Genomic DNA, 17,358 nt, shown 5'->3' on the forward strand with positions numbered 1-17,358 from the left:
TGAGATTGGGCATTACTGACGTTGGCAACAAAATGCATTACTAGATCTTTCAAAATAGTGGTACCTGTTAAAGTCCAAAGCTGGAGGCAACTGGTAGAATCCCATTTTTATAGTAAGGTAATGCATCTCTCAGTCTTCAGAGATAAGGCTGAAGGTAAGGTTTTATACTAAACCAGACATCTGAAAACAAAGCATGATACGTGGCTGAATGAGTTCATATTCATCTAATAAATGTTTCTGAGAACCCATAAAGTTTGAATTACAGAATTTAATTACGCCGTGTGAGAAACATTTTAGTTGCTAATAGCTGTTGTGTAAAATATTAAATTGTGTTGCTGGGAGTGGTTCTCATTTTCTTAAAACTGCCATTCCTAGGCTCCCCCCTATGCTCCGAGTCTTCACACTCATCTCCTTATGTTATGTTAATATGAAATAAAGTTTTGACAAAAAATAAGTTCGCATTTTCTTATCAAACTTTCAAGTAATGTCAGGAAAAAGAAAATGCTAGAGAAATCACTTTAAAAAGTAGAATGTTCCACGAGATTTTAAAATTAAAATCTGAATTAAAACAGATTTTTAAAAATCTGATCTCAAAGAGAATGCTTAGTCCAAAAAATGTTACTTGCTTTTCAAAACTGTATTGTCAAGGCCAGTTATAAGTGGATTTAATTTATGCTGCAGTAGATTAAAAAATACTGATTTGGCTGTGATGTATGTTTGACTATTTAGATTTTAGATTTAGCAGTGGAAAACTTACAATAAACTGGTAAGACTGCAGTGGTAATAAACCTGAGTTAAGACACAGTCATTTGTTTGCCAAAGCTGGTGTAAATATTTGTACACCATCTGGAAAAGAAACTACTGAATAGTTTTCACTCTTTGAGGCATGTAATGCTCTGTTTTGATTTTTTTAAGGCCTTTAAATAGAAAAAAGGAGCTGCTCTAGTCTGCCGCCCTTAATTTCCTGGAAGCCTAACCTTTCAATGTTTACTTCTAGAAATGCTAGCCCCTTGTCTTAAGCAATCAAATGCATTAGTGCAACAACCGCTAGAGGAAATAACAGTAGCTGAAGGGTAAATAAACTAAACAGCTTTCATGTGCATTTAATAAAACATGCTCAGTATAACAAAGTGGCCAAAACTCCTGAGTCCTTCTACTTCATGGCTTTTAATATTACTCCAAAAATGATAGAACTTTGTTATATTTTATTCTGGATTGCCTACAAAAAAAGAAAAAAGAACATTCCTAATATTGATTTTCACTGCAGCAGGTATATGCTTTGTTTCAGTCTAAGATGTAAGACTTCAGACTTGATCTGAGAAGCAAGGCTGTACATACTTAGATAGAGCATAGTTCATCTGCAGTAGGTTACAGTATAACGTTTTTTTTCACCATGGAATGCATCTAGTACCACTGTGAAATACGCTGTTAAAAGAGTTTGTCAATTATTTTCAAAATAATAACATCCTCTAAATTTTCTGCAGCCATGCATGTAAGTGTGTAAGTGTGTGTGTGTGTATGTGTGTGTGTGTATAGATGCATGTATTTACATCTTGCAGTGGACTGGCATCTCATCCAGAACTGGTTCCTTGCCCACTGCCTATTGATTGCTGAGATAGTGGTCACTTCACCTGTGACTCTATGTAGATAAAGTGTGTATTAAGGATTAAATGATAAATATTTGAGAGAACAGATCCATGAAGACCTATTTCATCCATGATGATAAAGCTTATATGCAGTGTGGTCATAATGCATGCAGTACAATGCAATAGTCCAGCTTGTTCCACATGCAGGATGCAAACATCTTCCAGATTATGAACATATCCAGTTGTAACTAAGGGGCTACTGGCAAGGGTGGAGGACTACACTGGCATGCATTTGTATTCCTTTGAAATGGAGCTTAAGAAAATTCTGGGAGAAATAATCAGCTTTCAGCTATAGGTGGGGATGGCAATTTGGTTTGCAACAGTGAAGATGTGTCTGAGGGGCCCATAAGGGAAAATATAACAAAGGAGTGTAGATTTTTAAAGAAATTTATGAAAATATTTGGCATGGAAGATGTGAATTCAATACTAGAATTCGGAGTGACTATACATATTATTCCCCAAGATACAAAAACTGGGCTAGGCTAGACAGAATTTACATTTCAAAGTAACATGTACATTTAATTGAAGGTCTTGATACGCACCCAATAACTATTTCAGATCATGTGCCAATAATAACTAAAATAAAAACACAGGATAATGAAATAAAAAATGAGACACTGGTGCTTTACCAGCTGTCTGTTGAAAAGAGAGGAATTTAAGGAATGGCTAGTGGAAATTATTCAGGAGCTATTAAACAAGATAGAAATTTCTTCTGAAAATATCACTAGGGTGTGGGATAAAATTGAAGTGGAGTTTAAAAATAGGGTGGAAATAAAAGAAAGGGACATATGTTTAAGAAATAACAAGAATTGTTTAGAGGGACTGACAAATGTTAAAGTATTGCAAAATAGAGAGAATCTCACAGAAGAAGAAGAGGAGCATCTGCAGAATTCTAAACAGAAATTAAGCGATTACCTCAATAATATGCATGAGTTTAGAAAGACTGCTGTTAAGCAAATGTTTCTTGATGATAACTCTAGAGCACAAAAACTTATCACAATGACTCAGGCAACAGAACATAGAAAGGGCTGTTGCCAATCTTAGGGGAGCCTATAACAAGGAAGAGAACAAGGAATCCTGTAGAAGTACTAGAAATATTTTGGAAATTCTATGAAAGTCCATATAAAGCAGATAAATATGAAAATCAAGAAAAGGTACAAATGGAAATGTGTATGGAAGAATGAAATATGCCAAGGTTAGAGGTAGATGAGGCTCAATTACTAATGGTTCGGATAGGGGGAGATGAGATAAAAATGGTGATGTATAACCAATCTACAGGAAAGTCTCCAGAAATGGATGGTATTGCTGTGGAAGTTCGGAAGCTAGGAGGTAAAAAAACTGATAAAGATCTGGAAGATTTTGTTTAACAGTATTTTAAGAGGAGGAGCAGTAGCAACATCCTGGAAGAAAGCAGTGGTGGCTGTAATAACTAAAGAGGGTAAAGACCCATCAGATCCAGCTTCATACAGGCCTATTTCAATACCAAACCATGATTATAAAGTGTTTATGTCTATAATGGCTAAAAGAATGGCAAAAGTAATGCCAAAATTGATAGATATGGATCAGTGTGGTTTTGTGGAGGGGAGGCAAACATTTAACAACATTAACAGAACACTGATGATCCAGAGGGAAGAAGAATATAAGTGTTGGTGGGTCTTAATGCTGAGAAAGCATTTGACAGACTAAGCTGGGCCTTCATGAGTAGAGCAATGGAAGCATTTGCATTCCCTGATAAAATTATAAGGTTGGTTAGAAGGCTATATGAGGAATTGGAGGTGAAAATTAAAGTGGATGGGGTCCTCTCTGATAATCTCTGCTTGAGCAGAGGAACCAGACAGGGGTGTCCTCTCTCCTCTTTCTTATTTGCATTATATTTGGAACCATTGGCAAAGAAAATAAGGGACCCAGAACTTCAAGGATGTAATTGGTATGATAGTCAAGAAAAGCTGGCTCTATTTGCAGGTGACATTATTCTATACCCGAGGAAAGAGACATTACAGTGCTGTGTAACATACTGAGAAAGTTTCAAATCTTTTCGAGATACAAAATTAATGAAGCTAAAACAAAGGCAGTAATGGTAAGTGATGTACCCACATACAAACTGGTTCAGCAATATCCATACTTATGGGGACACGATAAAATGAAGGAACTAGGAGTATTGATTAAAAGTGATTCCTGTGTGACAGCTAAGGATATGTGGGAAGAGACTAAACAAAAGATAATACAAAAACTGACAAAATGGAAGCTTTGTTATATGGATACTGATAGTAAGATACAAGCAGTTAACATGGTTTTAGTCTCTTTAGTCTTATACACAGGTCAGGCATATTTTTATCAACTAGAGGACAAGTTGTGGATAGCAATTAATAGAGCTGAAGGATTTTATCTGGGAGGGGAAGATGGCAAGAGTCAAGTGGGCTAAGCTAATTTTTCCAATTAAACGGGGCAGATTGGCATTAATCAATTTGAAGGGGTAATTCAGAGCAGCACAGTTAAGGCTCCTATACATAGCACAAGCAGAAAACTATAATTCAAAGGGGAAAGAGATTATGATGAAACAAGGGCAAAGCTCAAGAAGAAAGGAAAGACTGGGATTCTGGGTGCAGACCTTTAAGGAGAATAACAATAATCATACACAATATTATATTCGTAGGGTAGCAGAAAGTATTCAAAGAACTAAGCCAACACTGGAATGGAGAAAGGAGATTCTGCCGATAGGGATGACTGCAATTAGGGATACAGACAATGGGCAAGTGAGGGCTGGAATTTATTGGATAAAACTGGCAAAGGAACCAAGGTATTAGGAGCAAATAGCTAGAGAGGGAAAGGTAATAGAATGGGGAGAGGCCAAGGACTTATTTGGACAGCAAGTTAGAGATTGCTTTCCCTATCAAGGATTGATAAGGAAAGAGAAAGAAATAGGGGGATCCTAAATGAAAGAGCAGCACTGCTGGAGCTTTTAGTAGAATCTAAAACAGAAGTTGCCATTAAGAAAGGAATAATTACTACAGCATATAACATATTGTATGATAACTATAAGAACCAATCAGAGGAGGTTAGAAAGGATTGGAAAGAGAGATTGGATAAACAATTCACAAAGAAACAATGGGGGGATATATGTACATCTCCTAAATATGCAACAATCTGCCGGTAAGATCATGGCACACTGGGGACTGAGAGTTTGCCCTTTCTCCACTGTGCAGTGATCTTACAGTGGATATATATAATTAGCAGGGAGTATGGAGGACATGTTTTTGAGTCACTTGGGATTTTATGTTTCGACGTTATGTGGTCTGTGTTTGCATTGTCTGTGTTTTTGTCCTTCGGGATTATTAATGTATTCCAGCTTTAATATCTCTAGAGGTTTCTGACAGAAGCAAAACTTAAGTAAAGGAGATAGTATGTGCACATGTGGATAAGGAAAGAAGGTTGGAGTATCACATAGAACAGTGGGCAGCAGAAAGATAGGAGCTTTGCCAAACAGCAAGTATCTAGTCCAGTAGCTCATGTGGCTTACAAGTAAATGTGAAGCTTTTCTCCTCAGACCTCCATGGAAAAAGGGTTTTATCCCAGTTGGACTTCCAGGTAAACAAAGATAAATAAACAACCACAAAAAATGCGTTAATGGGGATAAATATTCCATTGTATAATACAAACACAATACAAACTGAAAAAGTAGCAACGGAATAAAGCAGGTTCAGAGGCACCATAAAACAACTTTTCACCAGCGTACTTTAATAGAGCAGAAAAAATAAAAAATATAGCATAACAAAAAATAAAATCAATTGTTTTTATTTTTTATTTGTTATGCTCTATTAAAATACGGTGATGAAAAGTCATTTTATGGTGCCTCTTAACCTGCTTTATTCTGTTGCTACTTTTTCATTTTGTAAAGATAAATAAATAAGTAAATAAAATCCTTGCTCATAAAGACTGGCTTTGAAATTGAGTGCTTGTAGCAGTAAAGCGAGAGAGTATGCAGGCCTAGAAGGCTTAACAAATTCAGAGGGACGTGCATATGGGATTACTAGAATTAGAAAAGCTCCAATTGGATTGAAAGAGTCGTGTACATCTCCAAAACTATTAACAATATTGGATGGGACAGGAATTGAATGGAGAGCTCTCCCAGTTCAGCGGGCTAAGACAGTCAAAGGACTCCCACCAGAATTAAAGAAAATAAAGAAAATTGGTATGTATAACTGTTAGGACACCAAAAGTGAATTTAATGAAGTCTGAATGGTGCCTAGAAAGAGTACAACATTAAGGGTTCCTGAGAATAATTAGTAGTGGTCATACTTATCAGAACCGAATGGTGCCTAGAAAGAGAACAACATTAAGGGTTCCTGAGACTAATTAGTAGTGGTCATACTTATCAGAACCGAATGGTGCCTAGAAAGAGAACAACATTAAGGGTTCCTGAGAATAATTAGTAGCGGTCATACTTGTCAGAACTGAAGTCTGTCTAGAAAGAGTACAACATTAAGGGTTCCTGAGAATAATTAGTAGCGGTCATACTTGTCAGAACTGAAGTCTGTCTAGAAAGAGTACTACTTTAAGGGTTCTAGAGTAGGATTAATAGTAGTGGTTAGTCCTTGCCAAAACTGATGGTGTTAAAAAACACCAGTCAAACGCAATGGGGTTAGGGGAGCCACATTACAGGAATTAGGTGGCATGCATTAGGCCTGACCAAGTCACGGACCGCTGAATGATTAAAGGAGTCAGACACCACAGTCGAATCAACAGAGTCATGGAACCCACAATAGGAGTAGTAAAGACATACAACCCCCCATTTCTTGAATGTCCCCCAAATAACTGATTTTGGACAAGGTACCAAGACTATTGATTGATTTTTCAGTTATATCCAGAAATATAATTTAATTTTGGAGTCAGAATAGTGCTATTCTTAGGTTTCTTCAAATTTGTAGCCATTTTTGTCTACCTAAACTAATATCTGGAAACAGTGCTGCTGGAAACCAAACTTATGCATCGGGTGTTTTTGATGTGCTAAAGTATTGTAACACGCTGACGTTGTTCTTATACTTGAGTGATTTCTACCACCTAGTGTCTGTGCCAGTCACTGTCATGTACGGCCACTTGTGTTGACCATACATAAATCTGCACCTGGTAGGATGAAACAGAATCCCAGGAACTGTCATATTCACAGTGAAGAACTACGGTGATGGTTTTGTCACTTATCATGGCTGTTACAACCTCTGTCTCACTGCAGTTGGTTTTATTACTGAAAAGAGCTTTTGTACCCATCATATTGAGTATGCCTCCGTGAACATGAAGTAATACAACCAGTAGATTTTAAATGAAACCAATGCAGCCCATCTCAGCTATGAAGACTCTAACCTGAGAGTCTTCCTGAAGGCGTGCCTATCTCAGAGTGGGAGGGCCTTTGTACTGAGAGTTATGTGTCCATCACACTATGGAAGAACCTGTGCAGTGGGTGTGTTGCATTTATATCATATCGTAGTAAGGTGCTGTGCTCTGGAAGTGGTATAAGCATGAGACTGCATAAGAATCTATCTGATGTTGTAAATCTTTATTCATTCCTTCCTGATAGGACTTCAGTTCTGTCTTCGGAACTGACATGGCAGTTTCCAAGCTCACGCCAGACAAAAACTCTCAGCTAAGACCTACCCATAATGCCCCTCTCATAGTCTCTCCAGATCTCATTTGCTGCGTTCCTCATCAGATGTGCCTAGCCCCTCTCTCTCTCAAGCTAAGTGGAAATTTTGTGTATTTTGTATAGTTTTCTGCCAAAACTTTGCCTTTTTTAGTCAGTCTCGCTAATTTTTCCTCTCGCCTGTAACCTACTTCAGTGTCCTACCCTCTACCTTTGGTAGTTACCCTTTTACCATTGTTGGTACTGTCCCTCTCTCCTACCTTTGGTAGGCCCTCCTTTTACCACTTGTGGTATTTCTAGATACCATCATTGGTACTCTTTCCTTTCCCTCTTTATCTTCTCAAAAAAAAAAAAAAAAAAAAATCCCTTTTCTTTTTCACTTGTTATTGTTTCCTTCTTGGTAGTTTTGTTGTTGGTACATTATGTCAGAAAAAGTTAAGTTGGAGTTTAAACAGTGCGACAAGTGTGGGTGAAAGATGCCCAACTCAGATGGTCAGGCTCGTTGCGTTTATTGTTTGGGCGTGAACCATATGAATGCTTCTTGTGACATCTGCTCTAGTTTTAGTAATCGCACTCTAGCATAGTGCAAAAACAAGCTAATCTTGAAAGGGTTAATCAAAATGCCTTTTTCGGAGTTTCTCTCTGGGTCGGAGGTCTCACCACCTCCTAAAACCAAGAAACACAAGGATAAGCAGAGTTACTCAGCTCCTACATCCCCGACCATTATAGAACAGAGTTGGCACCAAACTTCTTCGGCGCCCTTGGAGCAGACTACTTCAGCACCAGGCCCGGTGTCCTCTCCCTCAGTGCCATCTCTGATGTTGACTCCTATTTCAGTTCTACCTTCAGCACCATCGCCTTTGGTGCCATCCTTGGTCCTGACACTGGCTTTGATGACAATACCCACTTCGGCACCATCCCCGGCCATGATTCTGATAGCTTATTTGGCTCCACAAACTATGAGCTCGGTTCCTAAAGTTGAACATCTCCCTAGAACCAGATACTTTCCAACTTACAACCCTTTTTTGGGGCACCAATTTAGCCTCTTTCTTGAGAGACCTGACTCTCCTTCAGCAGCCTCCTATAGATCCACCAGGAGCCTTTCTGAACAAGATGTAGTGCAGGTTGTGGACCAGCTTCTGGGAGCTAGGGGGTTACCCACCCTGGCTAGACCTTCTGTTCCCTTTAGTATGGAACTCTTTACAGCACACTCACCTGTTTATCCTCCTCTGGCTTCTATCCAGGCTCCAGAGATCTCAGTACTGATGACCACCCGGTGCATACTGTCTTGGCTCCGACTGCGGAGTTTCCCCTGTCGGTACCAACCTCCCTTGCTGCATCAGTGCCATTGGAGCTGGTACACTCTCTGAGCAGTGTTTGGGCTGTCGACACTGTGGTACCTAGTCCAGCACCTATTTTTTCACTGGTGCCGTCTATGTCCACGGCTCCAACAGCTTTCAGTACTCTCGGAGTTCCTCACCTGGCGGCGGGGTCCCCAGGGTGGGTGTGTCCCCAGTTCTGAGGTTGTCCTTCTCAGTTCCGGGCTCCCATCCCTCCTCAGGCGGGCCTGCTTTCCAGGTGATGGAGAGGGTCCTTGCCTCCACAGGCTCGCAGTCAGCACCAATGGCATTGACACCAGAACCCCCCCTCTAGTATGCAGCAGCCCCAACCTCCTACTTTAGGATCCTGGGCACAGGAGCTGCAAGACTTCTCTTTGAAGAGAACTCTTTCTCCAGAGTCCTCCTCAAAAGATCCCACTGGGGAGCCACCCCAGAAGAAACAGTGCAAGAGGAAGCACCTTGATTCCCCTGAGGAATCTTTCACTGAAGAAATCAATTGTGATGAGGGAGAAGGGTCCCCATGGTCTTTCCCAGATGACATCTCATTTGGAGACATTCTTGAAATCCTCAAGCAGAGGGGAGATTGGAAGCCCTCTAACACTTCTTTGGAGGAATCGGTGTTCTTGCAGGCCTTCTGTATCCAGCCATCTACTTCCTGGGTGACCCTGCCTGCGGATGAACTTGTAAAGCTAATTGTGCAGTATGCCTGGAAGGCTCTGGACAATGTAGAACTTGTCCCCTGGAGGCCAAACAAAATTTTATCCACCCCTGAAGACCAGCCCAATTGGTCCAAACAGTTGACGGTTGAGTCCATGGTAATGACAGCGGCCACCAAGATGGAACTGGCAGAGGATAGTTCCACAGTCCATCTTCCGAACAGGGAGTCTTGGTCCATGAACAGACTGGGGAAGCGGATCTATGCTTCAGTTACCTTTGCCATTCAGTTGCTGAACTATCTGGCACATTTCACTTCCTTCCAAAGAGACCTAACTTCTGAAATGTCTACCTCTTTGGTGGGGGTACCGCCTGATGAGGTGCGTGACACTGTTGCCTCACAGCTAGTTACCCTAGAATCTATCTCGAACTCCTCGATGCGTTTGATATCTCACACCACTGAGGGGGCAGCTCGAGTGGCCACATCAGGCATTGTCATGAGACATCATGCTTGGATGCATTTGTGTGATTTCGCAGACCCCTTTAAATCTTCCTTCGTCAATGTGCCTGTTGACGAATCTGCACTTTTTGGTCCCAAAATACGAGACACACTAACATGAAGTGAGAAGGATGGAAAGACCTTGTATGCTATGGGCATACATTTTTCCACCTCCCAGAGGTCCTACTCCAGGAACCAGATGGGAGGGAAATTGTGGTTAAAAAAGTCCCGAGGATCTTCTTGTGACACTTTTGGTGAGCAATCCCCCCGGGGCAGAGGGGACAACTCATCTGGAAGATGCCCCTTTTGGGGCAGAGGGGGTCCATGTAACCAGGGTGCTAGTGACTCCTTCTCCAGCTGAGCCTACCAGTGCTCCTGAGCAGTGGTCTGATTGCTTTCCTCTGGAAGCAGTTGCGGGTCTTTTTTCTCTGCACCTACCAGCTTGGCAACTTATTACTACCGATGTTTGGGTGCAGAGAATAATATCCAGGGGCTACTATATCCCATTAGATTTAACTCCCAGACCCATCAGATGAATTCCCAATGTGCCACCCAATCAGAGGGACACAGCAGTCTTATAAATAAAAAAGTTGCTAAGAAAAAAAGTCATCCAACCAGTCCCATCAGACCAGAGAGGATCTGGGTTTTACTCGAGGTTCTTTTTAGTGCCAAAAAAGACAGGGGACAGGAGACCAATCCTGGATCTCAGCCTATTGAACAAATTTATGAAACCTCAAAAATTCCGGATGGTCACGGTATAGTCCATTCTCCCTTTTCTAGGGAAGGACAACTGGATGTGCTCTATAGATCTCCAGGCCACGTATTACCACATAAAGATGGATCAGCGCTCCTGGAGATTTCTCCACTTCCAGCTGGGAGCCAATCACTACCAGTTCAATGTGTATGGCAGTGGTAGTAGCTCATCTTCGACTACAAGGATTCCAGATGTTTCTGTATTTAGATGATTGGCTCCTTACCGTCTCGACCAGGAATCTTCTAACCTGCAGCCTCTCTTACACTCAAGGCCTCCCTCTCCGCTTGGGGATTACGATCATGGACAAATCTCAAATGTTCCCAACAAAAACACTGGAATTCATTGAAGCAGTCTTCGACACAACATCCTGTCAAGCTACCATCCCTTCTCACAGGCTTTTGAAAATAAGACACCAGATCCAAGCCCTCCTTCCACAGACCTTTGTACCAGCATGCCTTGTACTACAACTCTTGGGCTCTATGGCAGCTGTCATTACCCTAGTACCACCGGCAAGGTTGCACATGCGAATATTAAAGTGGCTCCTTTCTTCACAATGGTCGATCTTAACCCGCCCACTTGAACACATGATATGCCTTACAAACCCTTGCAAGAAAGAAATGCTATGGTTGATGAAGCCAGAATCAAATCTTTGCTGTTGACCATTTTGTCTCCCCCAGCCCAGGGCCATGGTGACCATGGACACTTCCCTATTAGGGTGGAGGGGCATTTCCAGGCAAAGACAGTCCAAGGCACCTGGTCCCCCATAGCGGCCAATTTGCACATAAATGCCCTGGAATTGAGGGCAGTTCTCTTAGCATTGCATGCATTCCATACATCCCTCCCTTCCGGGACCATTGCAATTCAATCGGACAACATATCAGTCATCTGGTATATCAACAAACAAGGTGGAACCAGCTCCTACCCCCTGTGTCAGGAAGCCATGAGGATTTGGCACTGAGTGATAGTTTCCAGCCGCTTTCTTATAGCAACACGCATTCCCGGGAGTTCCAACCTTATTGCAGACAATCTGAGCAGGAACATCCTAATGTCTCACGAATGGTCCCTCAATCCTGTAATAGCAGATCGGATCTTCCGCCACTGGGCAAGCCTTTCTGCGATCTGTTTGCTTCCCCTCTAAACAACAAATGCAGAAGCTACTTTGCCCTGATCTCCCCTCAGGGGGAGTCACCGAGGGACAGTCTAACGCACGATTGGCCCCGTGTCTACTGTATGCCATTCCCCCATTTCTCCTCATTCTGAAATTCCTCCAGAAAGCTCTGAGGTTGGGAAGCCCCTTATTTGCACCGTCAAGTCTGGTTTCCTTTCCTATGACCTCATCTGATTCACAGCCCGTGGATCCTGGATCAATCTCAAGGTCTACTGTCTCATCCTCAGGGACTGATTCACCCCACAGCCTCAAGCTCACAGCTTGGTTCCTCCACTTCCAATGATTGCCAGGCTGCCTGATATCTCATCTCCCGTCCGTGAGATTCTTCTGGCTTCACACAAACCTTCCACCAGAAAAACTGATTCTAGTAAATGGACTAGGTTCTCTGCTTGGGACAAAGATCAGAACATAGATCCTTTCTCTATGCCTCTTCAAAAGATCCTACAATACCTGACAACTCTTCTACATGCAGGAGCCTCAGCATTGACAATCACTGTAAAATTTAGCAGTTATTGCAAGTTTCCATAATGGATTTGATAATTCTTCTGTTATGTCACACCGTCTGTGCAAAACCTTTTTGAAGGAGTATTACACGTTAAACCTCCTGTCAAACCCCCCATAGATCCCTGGGACTTGACTTTGGTACTTCAGTCATTAACAAGCCCTCCTTTCAAACCTTCTGATTCATGTGATATTAAATTTTTATCATGGAAAACTCTACTTCTAGTAGCCCTTACCTCAGCGAGAAGAGTACCTGAGTTGCAGGCCTTGAGTGTCAAGAAACCTTACTTCCACAGGGATAGGGTGTCCCTTCATACTGACCCTTCCTTCTTGCCCAAGGTAATTTCTGTTTTGTCAGTTAACCAGTCTATTGACCTGCCAGTTTTCTTCCCTCAGCATTTAAAAAGAGGGGAGTACCTTTTGCACACCCTTAATGTTCATAGGCAGCTTCATTTTTATTTGGACAGGACTAAATCTTTCAGGAAAACGTATCAATTGTTTGTGGCCTTTGCAGAACCCAGACTGGGCAAACCTGTCTCCAAAGTGACTCTATCCTCCTGGCTTAGAAATGTCATTACCTTCATCTATCATCAGAATAAACTATCATTACCTTCCAGAATAAAGGCTCATTCTACTCGATCGATGGATACTTCTGTGGCTTTTCATTCCAGAGCCTCTATGGATGATATCTGTGCAGCAGCCACTTGGGCAAGACCTTATACCTTTATCACTCATTACAAATTGGATTTGGCCTCAAGGGGACAAGCATCTTTTGGTTCTATGGTGCTCAGGAACATCCTTCCTTAGGGCCGCCCAGGACTCTAGTAGCTGAGGACTCAGTTCTATCAGTAAGGAATGAATAAATATTTACAACATCAGATAAAGAAGTTATGTCTTACCATAATGTTCCATCTGTGTTGTAGATCTTTATTCATTCATTACTACCCACTCTCCTTCCCCCTGCCTGGACTCCTGGTGGACTTTAGGAACTCCTGGTTAAGGTATTTGCTCAGACAGAGCCTCCTACTGTTTCTCTTACTATCTCTATAATATAGGGGTGGGCAAACTCGATCTGAAGAGACTGTGAGTGGGGCATTATGGGTAGGTCCTAGCTGAGAGTTTCTGGCTGGCATGAGCTTGGAAACGGCCGTGTTGGTTCCAAGGACGGAACCAAAGTCCTATTAGTAATGGATGAATAAAGATCTACAACACAGATGGAACATTATGGTAAGACAACTTCTTTTTATGTTGGGACTGATACATCCACCACACTTTGTAAAGATATGTATCCATGGAGTCCTGCACTTAGGAGCTATGTATGTGTGTGTAAGGAATGGTATATCCATCCATAACTCTCTACCTCTTAGTGCAAGAAATCTGGAGAAACCCCTTCATAATGGGGGAACAAAGGCTCAAAATAGGGGCACATTTTAAATATTGCTTTTATAAACTTAGAAAGTTACTAGAATAACAGGATTTAATGTTATTGTGCATTTTCTTTCTGAAGCTCAAATACATATCATTAATTAGTGACTTTAATCCGTAGTTCATCCGAGTGATTTGTCAAAAAAAAAACAGTTTTTATGAGGAACAGACCAAAAATATGAGGCATAAATGTGGACATTCTGCAAAAATCTGTACAGTTGAGAGGTATGTTAAATCCACCACACTGCATAATGATATGTTTCTGGCAGCTACAATAGAGTGGTAAAGTTATGAGTCTGGCAGTTAACACATAAGATTCAGGCCATGAGATTTTAATGAGCTGCTTCTTGTAGTCCAGGGTTTGATTCTGTCAGCCGCTGTTTGCCTATTGTTTAATTCTGAGAAAATCAAATTAACAAGACAGTGCTAACAGATTGCCCTGAAAATGGACATTTGTATTAAGTGGCAAACAAATAAAAAATTAAACCCTGTGTGCTGGGAACACATCCATCCCACTATGGAAAGAGTCATGTGCTGAGAATTCTGCATCCATCACAAAAAAATTTGGAAACGTCAGCTCATCCTTAAAATTCATTTTATACAGGATGAGTTGACTTCTATGCCTCCAAACCTTTCTATCTTAAATATACTAATTTTCATCATTGTACAGCCTTGGACAAAAGAATAACACCTTGTACAGTGACTCACTACTGAACAAAAGTGATTTTTTTCTAAGTAAAATACCAGATGATGAAACTGGAAAAGAGATGTTTGTTATTTTGAAACCAAGGAGGTATTTGATTAACTTTTCTTTGAAGGAATTTTTAACCCTGTGAAAAGGAGTTATTAAATGTTAAAAGTAATATATCATCTGTATAATGTATCAGTTAAGGTTGTTAAGATTGGTAGCAAATAATGTGAAGAGAAGAGGACATCGATCAAACTTCTGTGGGAACCAGCTAAGAATGAATTGATACGAAATTTGCTGTTCCCTGAAATAACTTGAAGTGATCTGTTTGTAAGGTCATTTCTGAACCAGATGATGACTTTATTTGAAAACAGATCACTGTCTACTGTTCAGAAGTTGTGCTTAAGACCCACAAGCATAGCTCTAGCTACTTGAGCTTTTTCCATATTTAATAATACTGTATAAGTGAATGTAAAGAGAGCAGTAATAAAGATAGAAGAACAGTTTTACTTCAAAAAATGAAGATGAAAAGAAACTAACAATTTACTTGAGGAGCCATTGTTGAATAGGAAGATGTTGCCATAAAACATGTTTCTAGCTCTCAACTTTTACCTTCAGAGTTATGGACAAAGCCAAAAAAAAAAACAGGAAAGGGTCCAAATTAGGGTTACTTTTTAAAATGCTAATACTATTGACTTAGAACTTCTCAAAACAATTTCTAATTTTAGGGGAGAGAAAGCAAATGTTTGGGAACATATTAGCGGTATCCTGCTCAAATCCGGACAGTTGATTCTTTTTTTTTCTTTTAGGCGGCTCATATAAGCTAGGCGCAACCAATATATACTGCTTTTTTACAGCAGGAAGTATAAAATATGCCATGCTAACAACTAAAGATATAACTTTTATTAAATGAATACACAAAACCAATTTTTTATTTATGTTACCACAACACAAATCATTACAGCACCACACAGATATGGAGATATCAGATCACTTTTATTTTAGCAAAGTACCCTTGTTTTATGTAACGGCGTCACAGCTGCCAGTTGCATGCTTGAATCTAGATGCTTCTTCTGTTTTCCTGATACTTCTGATAACAGACTCATAAACATAGTGTACATTACCAAAACATTGGTACAACCTGACATAAAATCATGCTTTGATATATGTGTCAGTATAGGCTTAAACATCAATGTGATATAGATAATTCAGGTAGCAGGTACCTTTCTAATTAATGTTCCAAATTCTTGCTTTGCTGGGTCCTCCCTACCATAGTTTTCAACCTTTTAGCACAAAAAAATCTGGACAAAACCAAAAATAATGGGGGACAAAGCCACAAAAATAGGGACAAATGTTAAATATTGATGTAATAAACTTAAAAAGTTGCTAGAATAAAAGTTATTGTGTTACCATGCATTTTTCTGAAGGATATGAAGTCTGAAACTCAAATTATTTACTGAATTCAATCCTCACTGATTTGCCAAAAAATTCAGAAAAAAAAACAAATTGTATAAGGAACAGACCAAAAATATGAGGCAAAAATCTGAACATTCTGCAAAAATCTGGACAGTTAAGACATATGCCCCCTCCAGTAAATGAGGTCCAGCTGGTACAGTGAATTTCTTTGGAACTACCTTTTCCACCATAGTTTACCTGTAAATACTGCATGTTTCAACAGCTATATAAAACATTTTTAATGCAGGCATTTCTTCAGAGCAGTATATGAATTTTATGAATGTCATTTAAAAAGATTCTAGCTAGAATATCTATTTCATACTGGCTTCAAACATACTTCTCACCTACCCCTGATTTTTCAGAATGTTCCTAATTTTCTGCCTCATATTTTTGCCCTGTCCCTTATAAAAAATTTGAAATTCTAATAAATCACTGAAGATTATAGTCAGACAGTATGTCATAGTTTACAGTTTAACACATCTTATTGTTCATAAAATACACGTTGATGCAAAATCTGTTGTTTTATAAACTTTTTAAGTGAATTAGAATAATATTTAAAATTGTCCCAGATTTGGGGCCTTTGTCTCTCATTATTTTTGTCTTTGCTCAGAATTCTTTAGCAGAAAAATTAAGAAGTATAGCTACAAAGCTTTAGCTAAAGCTAAAGGGACTGTTTTCTGATTAAAGACTCTGGAAGTTATCAAGCAAACATTCTTCTGGTAATAATTTCAGGGGAGACAGCTATGCATAGTATAATATCTTTTGTTTCACTTTCCAGTAGTTGCTTTAGATGCATCCTTATTAACAAGTGAAGAATATATAACACCATTTTATAAAATACAATAAATAAAACTAGATCTAGACCAAAGGTTACTGCATGAACAATGAAGCTACCCAACTATGAACTGTTATACCCTACGACTGATTTACAATACTGAGACACATTGTAGTACTTCAGTTATGATCAAAGTCCCCAAATCAATTATTAAGTACAATCATGGAGTTAGTTTATTTATGTTCTGGTGGTGTGGGAGAAGAGAACCCCTCCCTATGTATTAGTGTGCAGGCCCACATGGAAACTAATTCTTTAGTATTTATTGGTGATTGCAAATGTAACACATTTGTTTACATATCCAGTCACGTGATGAGGTTTTTATCTTGATTTCCCTCGAACTATCTCTTCAGCAATGATTTATTATATATTCATACACACACACACACACACACACGCACACACACACATATATATATATATATATATATATATATATATATATATATATATATATATATATATGTATATATAAAGTCTATGTTGGCATTACCAAACTGTACAAGCACTGAAACAAGGGCAATCAATGCCAGTACTTCAAATGATAGTGATCAGTAAACCAAAACACTGTCACTAACTTCAGACACACTTTGTCTGAATAGTGGTATGGTTATACCAAAACACTGTCACTAATTTCAGACACACTTTGTCTGAATAGTGGTATGGTTATACCAAAACACTGTCACTAACTTCAGACACACTTTGTCTAAATAGTGGTATGGTTATGCCAAAACACTGTCACTAACTTCAGACACTTTGTCTGA

The sequence above is a fragment of the Protopterus annectens genome, chromosome 11.part0 (genome assembly GCF_019279795.1).
Source record: "Protopterus annectens isolate FY-2018-M chromosome 11.part0, PAN1.0, whole genome shotgun sequence".
NCBI classification, from domain to species: domain Eukaryota; kingdom Metazoa; phylum Chordata; order Ceratodontiformes; family Protopteridae; genus Protopterus; species Protopterus annectens.